Here is a 16,894-nt window from a genome sequence, read left to right as displayed (position 1 = left end):
GAGTTAATTTCCTTCCTAGCAGCTGGTACAGTGCTGTGTTTTGGATTTAGGGTGAGAACAATGTTGATAACACATGGATGTTTTAGTTGTTGCTAGGTAGTGTTTACACTAGTGAAGGACTTTTCAGCTTCCCATGCTCTACCGACTGAGCAGGCTGGAGGTGCACAAGAAGCTGGGAGGAGGCACAGCCAGGACAGCTGCCCCAAACTGGCCAAAGGGATATTCCATACCATGGGACGTCATGCTCAGTATATAAAGCTGAGGGAAGAAGAAGGAAGGGGGGGGGACGTTCAGAGTGATGGTGTTTGTCTTCCCAAGTAACCGTTATGCGTGATGGAGCCCTGCTTTCCTGGAGATGGCTGAACACCTGCCTGCCCATGGGAAGCAGTGAATGAATTCCTTGTTTTTCTTTGCTTGTGTGTGCGGCTTTTGCTTTACCTATAAAACTGTTTTTATCTCAACCCACAAGTTTTCTCACTTTTACCCTTCCGATTCTCTCCCCCATCCCACTGGGGGGGAGTGAGCGAGCGGCTGCGTGGTGCTCAGTTGCCAACTGAGGTTAAACCACGACACTTGGTTTCTGTAGCAAGTATTTAAGGTCCTGCTGCCAGTCCTCTCCCAGGTGTCCAATTCTGCCTGTAAATCCTCATCACTCCAGCATCTTTCCAGACTTGGGCATTGTATTTGTTATGGCGTCTAAAGCAAGCGCTGTGCTGGGAGAGCGGTGATTTCTGCTCTTTGACAGCCTGGGCTTGCACTGCTGTAACCTCCCCCTCCGCTCAGAGAGATTTAGGGACATGGCAGCAAACAGCTCTTCCCTGAGATGCTCCTTTTATCCCTGGTTTAGTGCAGCCAGACCTCGCTCTGCACTGGGTACCCCAGGGTTTCGCTGAGTAAGGAGTTTGCAAGATCAAGCCCTTGTAGAAAGGCTGATCGTGTATTCTCCCTGTATCATGACCTCCCCTGAAAAATAGCATGTAAAAATATTGCCAAGAGAGATTAAAAAGGCCTAATCTACTTTAGTTGAAGCAAACTGAAGTCTTGCTCTAGCCAGTGCTGAGCAGAAATAAAAATCCTGGGTGCTGGAGTGCAATTGCTACCAGGCTACAATGCTTCTGATGACAACCTCCTCAGACTCCCATCAGGATTACAGCACCGAGCTGCTATGTGATTTTATAGTTATTAATACACATAGGGCTTGATTTAAGCACAGCAGCTCAGCAGCAAAACTACCATTGATTTATAGTGCAGGCAAGAGGTCACAGTGAGATACACTCCATGACACATGGGTTTGCAGTCTAAACAGAAAGGAGAGGCAAGGGGAAATTATCTGCGTGGTTGCAGGTAACTGGCAGTTAAAATATGAAAGCCAGTTATCTCATTCTATATAATATATCTTTAAAAGTTAGACAACAGAGATCTGATCATATTTTTTTAAAGAATGTTTGTTAATAGACAGCACAAAGTCCTTTTGTTTTCTTGCTTCCGTTTGCCAGTGTAAAATAAAAAAATAGCATTGCAGCTCTTTTACTTTAAACAATGGCATATCGATGCTTCATACATTATTGAATGCTTCTATTTTTCCCCAGTGAGCTTTTTTTTTTCATTCTAATATCACCTGATCTTTGTGCAGTTAATTCCCTTGTCACCAAGCCATATAAGCACTGACCTCAGAATTTCAGAATAGGCTTGGCAAAAAAACCCCCAAAACCACAGTAGCTTAATTTGCATCACCATCACTGAAGACTCTGCATATTTTCATTATAAGAACCCAGTTTCAGCAGGCTGGACAATATGGATTGGTGCGGCTGCATTCAGCTTTCAAGAGGGAATTTATTCTTGGAAATAAGGTCAAAGAATTTGGTTTGGCAGGACCAACTGAGAGTGGCTCTGGTTCAAAATAGAAAATTTGCAGGGCAGCTCATTAACTTCAAAAATTAGGTTAAAGTATTCTTTATTTTAAAAGTGAGAATAAACTTTCATCAACTAAATTACCTAAAGGTGAACTGAGATGTACGGGTGGAATAAACAAACAGGAGCCACCCAGAAGCCAGAAAACAAAGCCAACTGATGTACAGACTTTTTAATATTCTTTTCCTGTCTTGCTTCCTTAATCCTTCATAGTGTCAGTAAAATTGGGTCTTTCTCAATATTGTATGTCCTTTGTGCAGTTAGCTTTGACATTGAAGAAAAGGAGTTATAAACTACGTGTCTGTCTGGTGGAGATGGGCTTTGAGCCTCCATGGACACAGACAGAGATGGGCTCTGAACCTCAGAAGAGCTGGTCAGAAGATCAGGGTCTAAAAGTAAACACTCTAAAAATAAACACTCACATTGAAATCCTGCTCTTCTTTGCTTCCTCTTCGTCCTGATCATGGAGATCTCCAGGGGATCTGTAGGGAACATGGAAGTGTAGTGGCAGCGGCAGAGTGACTTGTTTCCCCCATCACAACCAGGGCAATGCGGTCACACGAGTCCTCGTTCGCTTGTGTGCCTTCCCAGTGCCTTCTTTAATGTGTCAGAGGTTCTTAATGATCCCGAATCTGCTTGGTTGAGAGTATATTAATTGGGAAATTCCCCTGAGATGCTCAAGTACACAACATTTGTGAACACTTGTCAATTAACTTTTTTCTTTCAAGGACTAATGACTCTAAATAAGACCTTGAGTACTGCGCCACATCATTGCCATGCTGGGGTGGGGGGACCTTGCACTCAGCACAGCTCTAGATCTGGAAATATACCTGCTAAGAAGATTAAGTCTGCAATGCTAAGCATTAAAGCCATCAATATTTATACAGCGGGCAAAATTCATATCAAACCTGTCAGGCAGAATCTGTCACCGTGGTGTTTCTAAAAGGTTACCAGCGTCGAGATACCTGTTTTTCACTTATAAACAGGTTCTAAGATGAATCGTTTTGCAATTTGAGTCTTAGTCTACTGGTAAACTGCTGGATTCATTATTGAATAAATACCTTTGCTTGGGTCCATCTGCAGGCACTGCTCTCCCGCACACAATGAATAACAACCTGAAGGACCAAGAGGATAAGCCGGAAATGTTTTCACTTCAGAGAAAATGTCTGATTTGTTCAACTGCCCTTTATCAGAGTTCCCATTCAAAAGGCAAATTCTCACCAGGCAGTACTGGCCTCAGTGATGTGGTCTCTCTTCTGTGCAGCCTGCCCTTGACAGCAGCTACTGTGGGGAGCCTGGAGAAGAGCACAGATACCTTTTTTAATACACTGAAAATCTTAGTTGAACATTACTTCAACAATTATCAAATTGCACCCCTGCCCCCAGCATCTCCCTGCGTGTGTTCTCTTTCCCCTGAACTGGGCTGAGGAGTGCAGCTATTAGAACCTTTAGGAAAAAAAAGCAAGCAAGAGATGAACCTTTGCTGTCGCCAAGTAGAAAGGGAAGATTCACAGCAAAATGAGTGGCATGGCAGAGCAAGATCTGATACGCAGAGGGATGTTAAACACAAATCCTCTCCTGAAGCATTATTATGTGATGGACACAAAGCCAAGGAGGAGGTTACTGAAAGTTTATGAAGAACCATTTAACCTGGATAGTGTCCTTCTAGTCCCTGCCACCTCTGGCAAGCACTTTCAGCTCACTGCTCAGCATCCCTGCCCCTGCAGGGATACCTGTCCTTTTTCTTTCACGCAAAGACATGCAAATCAGGGAAGGGAAATTTTTCTGATGTATACATGATATTGTGAGAGGACAAAAATCAGCATGTAAGAAAACCATCCAGGTGATGTATTTTGGGAAGCAGAATCCCTCAGCCCTCCCCGTGCTGCTGCAGCTCCCTGCTGCAGTGTGCAGGTGGTGTGCTGGTGAGCAGATGATATGTGAGGAATGCAGGCAATGCGGCTGCTGGCCGTTTTCTGTTTTCTTTCCTTTGTCAGGCTGCAATTCTGTAGTTTTGACTCTGCTTCTGTTTGTAACAAAAGTTATTAACCAATTGTGTTACCAGAGCTTTATCTTATTAGTGTGGCACAAGAGTTTCCAGCCTCATGACAATGATCTGCTGTAAAGGCAGAATCCTACCAAGCCACTGCATGATAAATACCCTCAGGTTGCTGAAAGTAATTGATATAAGCTGCAGCCGTGGCTAAGAGGAATTCCTGCAGAGGACTGCCAGGCTCCTCTAGCTCCTACATGATGTGGCTCTGAAATGACTAGTTTAGAAACCATGGGTAGGGAAGCTCCAAAGGTCCCAGAGCTGTTTTCTGCTCCAGAAGCTGGGTGAGGAGGTGGGCAGTGCCCAGTGGGCTCTGTGATGCCCAGGTACCATGTTTTCGCTGCCAGCTGTAGCTAGGAGGGACATGTACATGAGTCACGGTCCTGCTGCTGGTGCAAACATCAGGCTTGCTCTTTCCTCAGTGTAAAATTTCTGTGTGAGTGGAAAATGAAGAAAACATTGAAAAAACAAACATGGTATTAGCACTTGATACATCACCTAAGTGCTGCCTCTCCTTTGTAAACTGTCTGCTCTGTTACGTTAAATTTGCTCTGATTTTTTCCCAGGGCCTACAAAAACCCTATGCTTTTCCTTCTAATGGGAAATTAGTTGTACAGGAAAAATATTTACTGAGGCATGGAGACCTTGATCCATTTCCTGTTTGAATCAATAGAAAGGTTGCTATTGATTTTGGTGGTTTTTTTGAGACAGGCTCTATGTTTTATCCATTTTTCAGTAGATGAATTCCCTGCTGATGCATGCTTTGTCAAGGTTAGCCCTCATCATGTTTGTATGTCTTCTGGGAAGGAATAGGAGCATAACAGAGAGTAAAAATGGTCATTTCATAAGCTAGAAATACACCATTAGAATATTAAAACATAGATTGCAGTTGGTGGCTAGCATTGCTTTATCCTGAAGGCCTACAGGTATGATGGTTGAACTTGGTATTTTTCAACCATGGTGTAAAAGCTGCCAACTCCTTTAAAATCTGATGCAACATGACATTTGTGTCACAATTTATCTGCTTACATTGGTTTACGTTATGTCAACTGATGTGATGCAACCAGACATAGCCTAATAGCTAGTGATGTGCAAAACAGGCATTTTTTTTTTTCTTTTCCTGTGCTTAGGTGAGGGGATAGGCAGCTCGACGACAAGCATTGTGGAGTTTGACCTTGACGACCGAGCTTTGTGTCCTTGAGAAGAGAGCAACAAGTAAGAGGAACGCAAAGGAGAAAGTGGGAAAGTACCGAAGGAAAATGAAGCAATATTTAAAGGTCAGAGAACGGCTGTGTTTTTAAAAGAATAGCCTATGTGCTTGTGTGTAGTACGCGTGATCAAAAGGCTGTGCCCTATCAGTAAGCTGCTGATAGCGCGTGAACACTTGAGTTTTGTCTAAAAGGAAAGTTACACCATAATAAAGGGTCTTTGGTTGCTGTCTGCCAGAGTCTGTGCCGTTAATCCCTACACTTAGGACTAGTGTAAGATATCACAAAAGGCAAAATAACCTTTGACTTCATGAATGTGACATTGTCAGGGGGCAGCTACCGTAGGGTTACACACTATGTGTGACCCCATAATGTTACCCGTCTAAATAGGCAACTCAGCTTCATCTTCAGAAATGATGATGAAGCACATGAGAACCCTCTAATGGCATTAGTGATTCCCTGTTTCCAGGTGTCAGCTGCAGTTTTTACCAAGGTGTTGGTGCCTGGTGGTTCAGTTCAATGAATACATATTAGAAGGCCCTTCAGTGTGGAAAGAGGGGAAGCGTGCAAAGGCACCACATCACAGCCCTGTATTGGGGAAATCCTGGGTGACAGAGCTGTTGCAAAAGCTGCAGGGAGATGGAGCCAGAATGTCCTGCTGGCGTTTCAGTCCCAGCAAGTGTCACACACCCTGGGGCTCTTTGAGCACAGTGCAATTTGGAGGTGCTGTGTTTAAGTTTCTCTGTAAGCAAATCCATTTCCAGGTGTTTGGGGGAACAAAATTTGAAGCACAGTCAGCTACTGCCCAGCTGCTGAGGAGCGGTGCTGAGTGTGGCCCTGTCAGGGAGGGTGCACAGGGCAGCTCTTGGGGTTAGAAACCCTCACTAGGTAAAAACTCAAAGGCGTGAGTTGCTTTTTCAATGTTGACTCACAATGAGTCTAAACGCCATAACTCACAAACACAGTATTTATTGTGTCATTTTTGATTTTACCACTACCATAAAACGATATATCAAATAGCCTTGGTGTCCATCATACTTCAGGCATAACAAAAACTATGGGCAGCCAGGTATTCTCAAAAACTGAGCCAAGGTAGTATGATCGTTCTGAAACGCCTGAATTTCTGTGGGACTTTTCCTTCTTTAAGTGATGGGTTCAGACCAGCTGGCCACCACACCTTACCTCAAAGACCACATATTTTGTCAATATTCCACTCTTTGCAAAATGAAATACTGCTGGTGGAAAGATCTCTAAGCAGGCTCTACATGTACCATACCAAGTGATGTATTTACAACTGTGCAATAAAAAGGCTAGAAAAGATATTTGTCAGGGAAGGCGTGGACTAGGTAATTTATATTCTGTATGAAAGGCCACTTAGGAACTCTTAAAGAAGACCAGCGTGATACCTGCTTTTCTGCAGTAAACCAGTCCTTGTAGTCATACAAACTGAGATCCAGCCCAACACGAAAGCAAGAGTAAACTGTCTCAGAGCTGCCAGCAAGAAAAAATTAATCTGTTCACTGAGGAAAGCACAGGAGGAGCCTGCCTGCACATGCACTGAAGCATTGCCTGCTCTTCACCGTCGGTGCATGGTGAGGAAGGTGTGGCTGCTGTCTATGCCGGATAACCCTCAGCCTGGCGACAGGCTAAATTCACAGTGATGGAGAGAAGGAGGGTTAAAGGTGTCAGGAGATGCAATATCCAAACCCGAGCTGGGAGATTGGCACATCTGCTCCTTTGCTCAGCACTGTTATCATAAATTGATTGCATCTAAGTGCATCTGCAGTGCTGCCACCAGCGCTCTCCTGGACAGCTTCATCTGCTGCACATCTAGCTTTCCTTCATAAATGATAACGCTATTTTATTAGACTAGCAAGTTACTTGATAAAACCAGTCTCAGCAGTGGTTTAGGGAAATAAAATAAAAACATCAGCTCTGCTGGGAATTTCATGCACAGGCAATTTAAGCCAGTGTGCATGCCTGGAGGGTGCCCAAGCGGGACTGGTCCAGCCCAGGGACAGCGAGGAAGGTGGAATCGGTCACACAGGCACCCCACTCCTCCAAGGCCGTGCTGAGGTTAGAGCTCCTCTGCACAAGCACAGCTGGGCAGGGCCCTACAGCAGCTGCTCTCTGCATAGGCAAAGCTTAGCAAGGATGGGTGAAACAGAGCTCAGCAGTGGGCTCACCCCATTCACCTGTGCCTCTCTGGATCTTGGTCAGGATTTGAACCTAGATTTCCTAAAAGTCGGTGTCATCCCTCTGTTGAAACCTGTGAAGAACAGAATGGGGGCAACTGTTTTCTTCTTTCTGCCCCGACTTGAGCTGCACACACATTTGCAAGCTCGAACCCAGCTAGAGGGAAATATGCTTTATTAGCAGTGCTGATCTGATTAGGCTGGCAGCAGAACAGAGACAAACATAAACCCTTCCCACTAGTATTACTATGTCAAAAATACCTCTGTGACACTGTAAACGTCCTTTATCTTTTGGCTAGCTGCTTTCCCATTACAAGCCAATGATTAATTTCTATGTATTGCTCATTATTTTTTCAATTTAGAAACTTACAGGAATTGTTGTGATAACATTTAAATGGCAAGAGGTGGCTGAACTGAACCAGCTTTGGTCTGAGAGGCCCTGCTCAACCCGCTGACATTTCAGGAGGACTCTCACTATCGATGCTGCTTAGCTGTTTCCAACAAGATCACTTCTGTAACTTTTTCCTAGGGACATATTTTCTTCCCTGACACTATCTTGTGCTTTCTGTAACTCAAGCGACTCTGATGGGTAGATGCAATTTGATCACGGCAAAGCTTGTAGCACACTGGTAAATGCATTGGCATGTTCTGATTTCTCCTTACTGAGAAAATCCTGACTGCTTCGAGATGGCTGCTAAGCAGAGTGTGCAAGGTATAACCAGGACAGTGTTTTGAAATTATAAATAGTGATCCATCAGGTGGGTATGCTCAGTAACCAATTTTTAACAACTTTTGCTAATTACAGCAAAAAAAAGAAAGACAAATGTGGCTTTCTGCTTTTTTGGCCATTTATAGACATACGTACATCTCCCTGCATGATTTCTCCTTGCGATACTTGTAGCTGCTAAAGTGGATAATGAAGCTACAAATCTGCACACCGACTTTGTCTGATATCTATGGCTAGTTTCCTATGGGGACAAAGTTCACTCCTCCAGAGAATGGTACAAAGCACCTCGCTGAGACACCATCTCAGAGCAAGATAATATATTGAAAGGCAGAGAAAGGCTTTGGAAACTCCCCCAAAGGAGCAGAGGATTCAGTCAAGGCTCCCTCACACTAATGTTCACTGCTTCTCTATATAACGTCTTTAATACGTGAACATTTGTAAGTGTTGGTTCTCCAATTCCATGTGTTACATGCACTAGGAAGAAGCGCTAAACAACATCTGCAATGCCAAGAGATCTTGCCACTCTGTGACTAAGCCTAAAATATTGTGCTAACCATGAAGAATAAATAGTGGATAGAAGTTGCCCCTTCTGATCATTGTTGGGAATGGTGCCTTTTCTGTGCTCAGAACTCTGCCAAAATGTTGCAAGAAAAAGACATATGCTCTGCAGTCATCCATTGTCTCAGCTCTCAAAGCCTTGGCACAATAATTAAGTTATTCCTGATAATTTTGGTCTGCAGGTCCCTCGCACGCAGTGCAACAGCAGTGGGGCAATTACGCACTGAACACTGCACTTTGTGCAGGGAAGAGGACTGCAGTAAAAAAATCTGTGGGGAGAGCCCACTGCCAGACATCGCTGACCATAGGGACTTCTGGGCTCAGTGACCTGGTTATTCCAAGCCTCTTCAGTTTGAACCTTGGATCCATCCATTGAGCCATGGGATTAATCCAGCGGCCGAATCCTTGAATGCACTCCTGCTGCAGATGGGGCTGGGGCCTCTCAAGACTCTTAACAATTAAAGCTCTTCTGATTTCACTTCAAATTCATTAATGTATTTTTATATGCAGTAAGGTGTTGGGCATAATATGAGAACTGAGTATTTGGAGGGAGGGGAAAAGGAAGGAGCGGTTGGAAAAAGTCTTTAATAATATTTTAGTCAGAATTTGTTTAAAAAAGGCATATTCTACATGAAATGAGCAGGGTCAAAGTCCAGCATCTGGGACACTGTTTGAAGAAAAAAGACCAGGGTCCTTAATATCTCTTGTGCTGCACCAGAAGTGTATGGAGTGAGCTCAAACTGACCTCACTGTCCCCCCTTCTATGCAGGCTGCATCTTGCACGTGTGTTACTGGAAGGAGTTTCAGTGGGGTAGATGCTATCAGTGTGCAAGAGCCAATGTTAGGCACAATTATGAGGCCGTAATTTCCAATTACTTTCTTATTCTGAATACCTGGAAATCTATGGAAACCAGACTCAGATTTCAGACTCCCGAATCTGTAAATCCTTCCATTATCAATGTTTGGGTTTAGATCCAAGACAAGTCTAACAGTCTGGGTAATGAAAGAGATGTATCTCTGTATCTATAAATCTCTTATGTTGTTTTGAAATCCCACTTGTGTGCTATATGCTCCTCCAAAACGCTCTTACTGTATTTGTTCATCGTAACAAGTTTTGTAAAAGATTTCTCCATCATTTTCTTTTGTGCCGAATCTGGCAATATCAGCTATTTCACTCTAAAGCCCTGGTTAGAAAACTGGGCATTTCTTTTCTTCTGTGATTTTCTCCACTGTGCTTCTCATCTCATCACTGAAATGGAAGTATTTTACCAGTTAAATGGAGAAAAAAGCAGTTAAGGCAGATGCTGTTTCATCATCTGGCTAACACAGAGCTCCTCAGCATTCAGAATGGTGGTTTACTGCAACAAATTAAGTGCACAAATTTCTCATGTGGAAGAAATGATTTCTGAATTCCCTCTGAAACCCCATTTCTTCTGTAACAAGATGAGTTAATGAAGAAATTTACAATGTAGTGTCTGTTAGTGCTATAGAGAAGTTTATTCTGGCTCTCAAATGTAGTTTTGTATTATTTTCCATTATTTTAAACTCCTTTGGCCATGATTTTGAAACAGCAGCTGCGATCATTCCTGCAGCTGAACCTTTTAGTCACCTACCTCCCTTTGCTCAAGCCAAATGATGCCCTAAACTGACCACTGGGTCTTTAACCAGGGACATGTACTTTTAGTACTGGTCAAAAGCACTTGCAAAAGGGAGAAGAAAAAAGCTGAGTAAAAGCAGCACTTTTTCGGCTGCCCGTCTGGTGGTTCATCCCAGTTGCTCTGGTCCTGTCCCTCCTTGCTATACTGATGCAGCGCTACATTCCCGGTGGTGAAGGGACCCTCTCCTCGTGCAGGCTGGTCCCAGCACAGGAGCGAGGTGAGAAACACGACCCTCAACCTGCTCAGTCCATGCTGCAACATGTCAGGGTTTAGTAGCCTGAGTGACATGAATTTGGGGTCTTCCAGTGTGGGGCAAGTCATCCACATCCATCTCTTTCTGTGCAGCATAGAGCCCAGCCTTTTCAGCTCCTTGGCAAGCCACTGCCACTGGGTTTTGATCTGGGAGAAGGAGCTGGTGCCATTCCCCATACAGATGTGGATGTGTTTTTCCAGGTCTGTAATGTCTGCAGGAAATGATACCACTGAGTTTAGTTTCTCCTGAAAGGCAGTAAGTACATTCTAGTGCCGAGCTTTTGTGCTTTCAGAAATGGATGCACCCAGGGATTTTTATTGAAAGGAAGAAGACAGATGACATGGGGAAAAAAAAATTTGATACAGCATAAAAATAGAAATTTAATTTTATTTCGAGATTGATGCTTTGGAAGTTTTCTTTCGGTCTTCTTGATAGCATTCTGTACTGCATTTCTGCCATGTCCTTTCTAATTGGGAAATAATTAGATTGCTAAACTGAATAGTTCAAAGATTATTCTTGACTGCGGTTTGATTTCCTCTGACACAGATAATACATTACAGGTCTGTCTCAGGCATCACTAGCATCAGTAATCTTGTTACATTGGTCCAGTGTTGCACCAACAGGTACCAGGGTTGGCCTTTTCCCTTCTCCAGTGCTTGCATGGCTCAGAAAAAATGCTCCAGCTCTGGTGCAGATCTGGGAGGGAGAGCGGTTGCTCTTTGAAGCATAGATACAGCAGGTTTCCAAAGGCTAAAGAGAAACGCTAAGTAAATTAGCAAGGAGTAAAAAGGAGTAGAAAACAGAAACAGAAGAATAAAGTTAGAAGACATTAACCAGTTAGATGTACTAAACAGCGAAGTGTAGAGATTTCTGTTTGGAGGGCAAAGGTTGTATGCTCATTGAAAAGGGATTCAAGAAACTTCAGAAATAAATTGAAGCTACTCTTTCAGCTTCAGAAGCAGATGCATTTGAGAGTGTATTTTCCAAAATATAAAGCAATGAATTCCACTTTGTGGTAGAACTAAGTCTTTAAAGTATACAGCTAAATCTGAAAAGAATAGTGACATTCAAGGAAAACTTTGAAAGATCTTAGAAATTCAGAACATGATGAGATTATGAAATTAACTGAATAGAAAAACACCATTCCCATAAAATATTAGACTCAGGGGAGACACCTCTCTCTGGAACTTGTGTTCCAGCAGTAAGAAATAATAGATGTAATCTAAAGCACCAAAATGTACAGTCTTTAAACCAGTGGTAGTTCAGCACCCAAGGGCCCTGCTGTGCAGCAGGATGCTCTTCTGCCGTGCTGCAGTCCCTGCTTGCTCCCTGCATCCGGCTGGCTGTACGCAAGCTGGGAAACAGCGAGCCGAGGCACTCACTCTCTACTATGTTTTTTACAGGAACTTTTCTGATGATGTCAGGTGTTTGTTTTTTTTTTTTAACCTACTCATTTATTTACAAACCTGATCTTGGGACCTGAATTAATCTGTCAGTGTTCCTCTTCAACAGCAAGAATGTTTAGACAACTAGCCCATTGCCGAGGGAAATTGAGGGATGACAATCTAACAACAATACTATATTAAGGATGCTTTAGGAATAAGAAATCAATGAGACAGTGGTTTGAAATGACCCAAGGACTTTCCAACGCAGTGATTTAATAACACAGTGAATAAAAAAATAAATCTCAGTAAATACTAGTGGCCTAGAACAGAATCTGCCCAAAGGAATTTTCTGATATTACTTTTATTTGCTTGTCATAATATATTTCAGCTACATTTTCCCCTTTCTGTTCCATATATTATATTAAAGATGAAAAAAAACATTTCATATTCAGTTTGAGTTTTTCATGAACATTTTTCCTTGCTAGTTAACTAGAAAGGCATTAAAATACAAATATTTAATTAACCGACAGAACAATTTAAGCCAAGTTTGAAAGGGGTTCTTCTAACTGTAGATGTGTGCCTCGAGAAGCAACAAGGAGAAAATCCCTTACTTTGAGATGCGTTAAAGTTTTTCTTTCTTCTTTTGTGCAGAGATGAACCTTTTTGATCTCACTCTTTTGTAAAGTAACTCTTTGTCAGATTAAATATGAAGACCCCTATCAGAAAGCACTTGGCTTTGACAAGCCTGACAGAGTCCTGTGTAGCTTGCAACATGGAAAAAGGCTGGCACTGAAATGAAAAGGACTTGGATAATGCATAAAGAATATTTTAGTAGCATGACTCATAAGTAATACAAAGGCAGCTCTGGCAACGTCTGTACTAATTACGGACTAGTTGCCATGTTGTAACAATCATGGGTATTAAGTGTGTAGGATGCTGAAATGTGTGGGCATTCTGCTAAGCTTGATCTCAGTTCCTTGCAACTAAAATCCTGTCTGTCCCAGCTGGAAAGTGGGCAATGTATGTAGGTGCCTAAATATGAACTGAGGGTGACTAAATGCGTGTATCTTTTTTTTGTTTGTTTGTTTGGCCCTCCTGGCTACAAACTTTTTGAGCTGTTAGAAATCATGGAGACAATTACATGCTGCAGAATTTAACAGCCAACTATCCTGTTGCAGCCTGGTGCTGTGGGTCTCCTCCTCATCACCCAGCACTGCCACAGTGCAGCATTTCCAGACCATCTCGGTGGGATCGAAGAGCAGAAGCAGCAGCATTTCCAAGCTATGTTAGCTCTGTGCAGGCAGATGATGCTTGTTTTACCTCCAGGATTTCAGAGCATGGGGGAACGTGGGCTGCTGTGGCTTTGAAAAGCAGAGTTGGGTTCAAAAGATTGGTAGAAAATCTTGGATGGGCAACTTGGAGCTGCTTGATGGGAATGTCTGCAATGGGACAGCACTGCCGAGTGAACGCCTCTCTAAGGGATGGGCTTCCTAGTCTGGTTAGGGAGGTATGGGCTTAGGCAGTAAGATGTCAATGTGACTCAAACCTGCAATTTAATGAAGCCAAGCCCAGATGTGGAATTTGCTCCATTTCAACAGTTAATGAATTGGAAAATTATCCAAGCTCAATTTTCTGTTCCCTTCAAGGTTCTTGCTTCCTAAGTTTGGGTGATTATTTCCCTGGGCACCATTTGCCCTTGCCCACTCCTTGTCTTTCTGTCCTTCAGACTTAGAGGATTTCTTTCTCCCTTTTCTGAAAGGAGGAGACCCTTTGCCCATTTTCCAGATGCTTTAGGGATGTGAAGCATGGTGCATGACTGCACAGAACAGTGCTTAAAAGCTGCTCTGTCTTGACAATACCATGGGACCATCTTACAGGTGAAGATTTCTGTATTTAGGTGGTGTGTAGTGAGGAAGGCGGTCCCTGTGCTGGGAAACCTATGCACAGAAAATACATCCATGGGTATTAACGATCCATGGCTACCATCTGATGATGTTTTAAAAATCATCTGAAGCATGCCAGCAAGCTGAAGGCTTGCAGACTGCAGCAGGGAAGAAGAGTGAAAGATACAAGTTAGATTTTGGGAAGGAGGGATGGGTTTGTTTTTGGATTAATGTCTCCAATAATGGAGAACTGAGAGAGGACAGAAAATTCCTCTTGCACTGTGACCACCTTCTCTAACCACATTAATGCAGCTGTAATGAAAATAACATTTAGCCTGTCACTATTCCCCATGTGATGCTCCCCTAGATTCCCTGCTTTGCTGCCAACATTCCAGTGAACAAAAGCAGGGGTATTTTTCAAACATCTCAGTTGTAACAGAGCGAAAATGTTGCCAGCAGACTGCACTGTAATGCATTTGCTTTAGCACCAGCTCTCCTTTGCTATATGGCACAGGGTGCCAGCAAAGGCTGAGCTGGAGCAGAGCCAGGGCTCTGTGGTGCCCAGCTTTGCTGCTGCCCAGGTATTGGTGAGCAATGGGGAGAGGCCCCAAAAGGCACAGCACGCCTTGCTCGGTGTCTCCCGAAGCTCTTCATCCCTTGGTGGCTCTTTATGCCAGCAAAGCAGCACAGAGGATTTGCAGATTGCGCTGTGAATAAATCATGCTGAAGCTGAGGAGGTTGCCTGTTGTCTGATCACCATTTGAGTAAAGGAGTCTCCTTCTTGTTTGGCGGGTTCACTATATCACTGCTTGCAATGAACATTTTTTTTAAGTAAGTTAAACAGAACATACTGTTTTGTAAACTCTACTGTAGAGCACCAACATCTTGGTAGATCCTCTGCAGTTTCAAACTGGCCTGTACTTCCTTCACTATTTCCCCTTGAAAGGGAGACAAGCTGAGACCAACCACCAGAACATTTTCCAGCTATTTCTACATGCATATTTCAACCACATAACCACAAAATCTCCCTAACTTTTGTTTTTATGTTTTGAAGAATATGATTTCCCATATACATTGAAATGAATATTGGCAACTACAGCAATGATGCAGGTTATTATTTAGCCCCCAAATACACATACGAAGTATCCTAGAGAATGTCTGCTTTGTCCAACACCTTAACCTGGAGCTGAATATTACAGAAGCCCAACTTCATACGAGTGAATATTCATAGTTTGCACAAAAGAGATGTTTATAACATTAATAATCTTAGGAGCACTTACAGTATTTCTTTTCTTCCAAAGGCATAATGGGAGGTTTCCTGCGAAAGTCCCCAGATGTAAAAATTGTGAACAATACACAGGATTCTATTTAGAGGATGTTCTGAACAGATGGTAACATTATAGCCAGAACATTACAGGTCACAATGGCACACAAGGATGTCCCTGGTCTCAGCGTGGATGTCACCTGCACGGCTCCTGTCTGCATCCCAACATGGCCCTAGGGCAGTAGTTGGGTGACTTTGCCTGCAGCTGAGAGTGCTGTGGTGTTGCTCTGGCACTGCCAGAGGTGATGAAAACTTTAAATCTTGCAACAGGCTGGTGTAATTTGTGCAACAGGCAAAGCTACTCACAGTGGCGTTTCCACGGGGTTATAAGCAGGGAGAGTTTTTCAAACACAGGGTGCACTTTTCAAATGCAGGGAGCACTCTCCAAGCAAGAGTCACTGCAACAAATGAACCAAGAAAGCATGGGGAGATGGACAGAAGCTGTTCCCTCCATCACAAATGGTCCTGTGACACCCCAGTTTTCACTTACAGAGCGTGAAAAGCAAGCCAGGAGGAAGGAGCGAGGCTCCCATCTGACTTTGAGCTATGGTAAGAAAATGGAGGTCGGGTGGGACACACGCTTATACTATTTTGCCTAAATGTTGGTATTTCCTTGTAGTGCCTAAAACATGCAAAGGCTTTGGAAAGCTGGCAGAACCTTCTCCCTTTCACTGGCATGCATCCTGATGAAGGTGAGCTGTAAACTCAGCCCAGTGCCAGGGTGATGCTGGAGGATGGGGACAAAGCAGATGTGGCGTGCAGGGGGAGTTGGAGGGTGTTCAGCATCCTTCTTGCTTCTCTCAGGAACATCCTGGGGCAATCCCATTTCCACGAAGCTCTGGCAGAGTTCCCATGGCCAAGGAGGGAGAAGAGCCATGACTCAGCCCGGGGTACACTGAAGTCCATGGGAGGTTTCAGGTAGAGCAGGCAGAGGGAGGGAGGGAGGATGCGGCAGGACACAGTGTCCTGTGAGTGTGACAGTCCCATTGCTTCAAGCCTGTCCTTATTTTACAGGATGAATTATTTTCAATGCCTCACCCAGGGTGTGCAGAAGCAGGATAGAGATTGCTTTCACGTGTGCAGTGCTCTGCTAAAAAGCTGCGTGGCAAAGGTGGGTGCTATTAATAACCCCAGTGCCCCCGTCCCTCCTACATCATGTGCCTCTCCCAGTAGCTCTGCAGCCCAAACCCCGCAGGCACTGGGGACAGATTACTGTGTTTTTGACAGCCCAATCATAGGGCAGGAATATGTCCAAGAGGTTGCAATGAGAAGAACACACAAACATAGCTGCGCAGAATTTGCTTTAGAGAGAGAGATATATAATGCTTGAGAAGGTTTAACAGTGGCATAATACCCAGCCCTGCAGGCAGTGAGGTGTCGTTTCAAGAAATGAACAAATGACCTGGTGTCCCCATTCAGGAGTGTCTTTAAATGTCTTTTGCTACCGTCTGTCACGCAAAGTCAGCGCATTTGTGAAAGAATGAACTCTGCTGTCATTTCTTTGGCTAGCACACGGATAGCTGTGCCGGCACACCAGCAGCAGAGCTGCCCTTCTGGGAAAGACAAACTCCTGAGCAGACCCTGGGATGGAGGGAAGCTGTCCAAAAGGCTCAGCCCTTGCTCACACTCATGCTTTGGGATGGTGAATCTCCCACTGGAGACTGAGCCAACCAAGATGCCCTTCACATTTGATGGCACCACCACCACTTAACTCCTGCCCCATCAAACATTCCTGTACT

The sequence above is a fragment of the Pygoscelis adeliae genome, unplaced genomic scaffold (genome assembly GCF_000699105.1).
Source record: "Pygoscelis adeliae isolate BGI_AS28 unplaced genomic scaffold, ASM69910v1 Scaffold79, whole genome shotgun sequence".
Lineage (NCBI taxonomy): Eukaryota > Metazoa > Chordata > Aves > Sphenisciformes > Spheniscidae > Pygoscelis > Pygoscelis adeliae.
The sequence above is the reverse complement of the archived record's forward strand: the minus strand, read 5'-3'. Positions refer to the sequence as shown.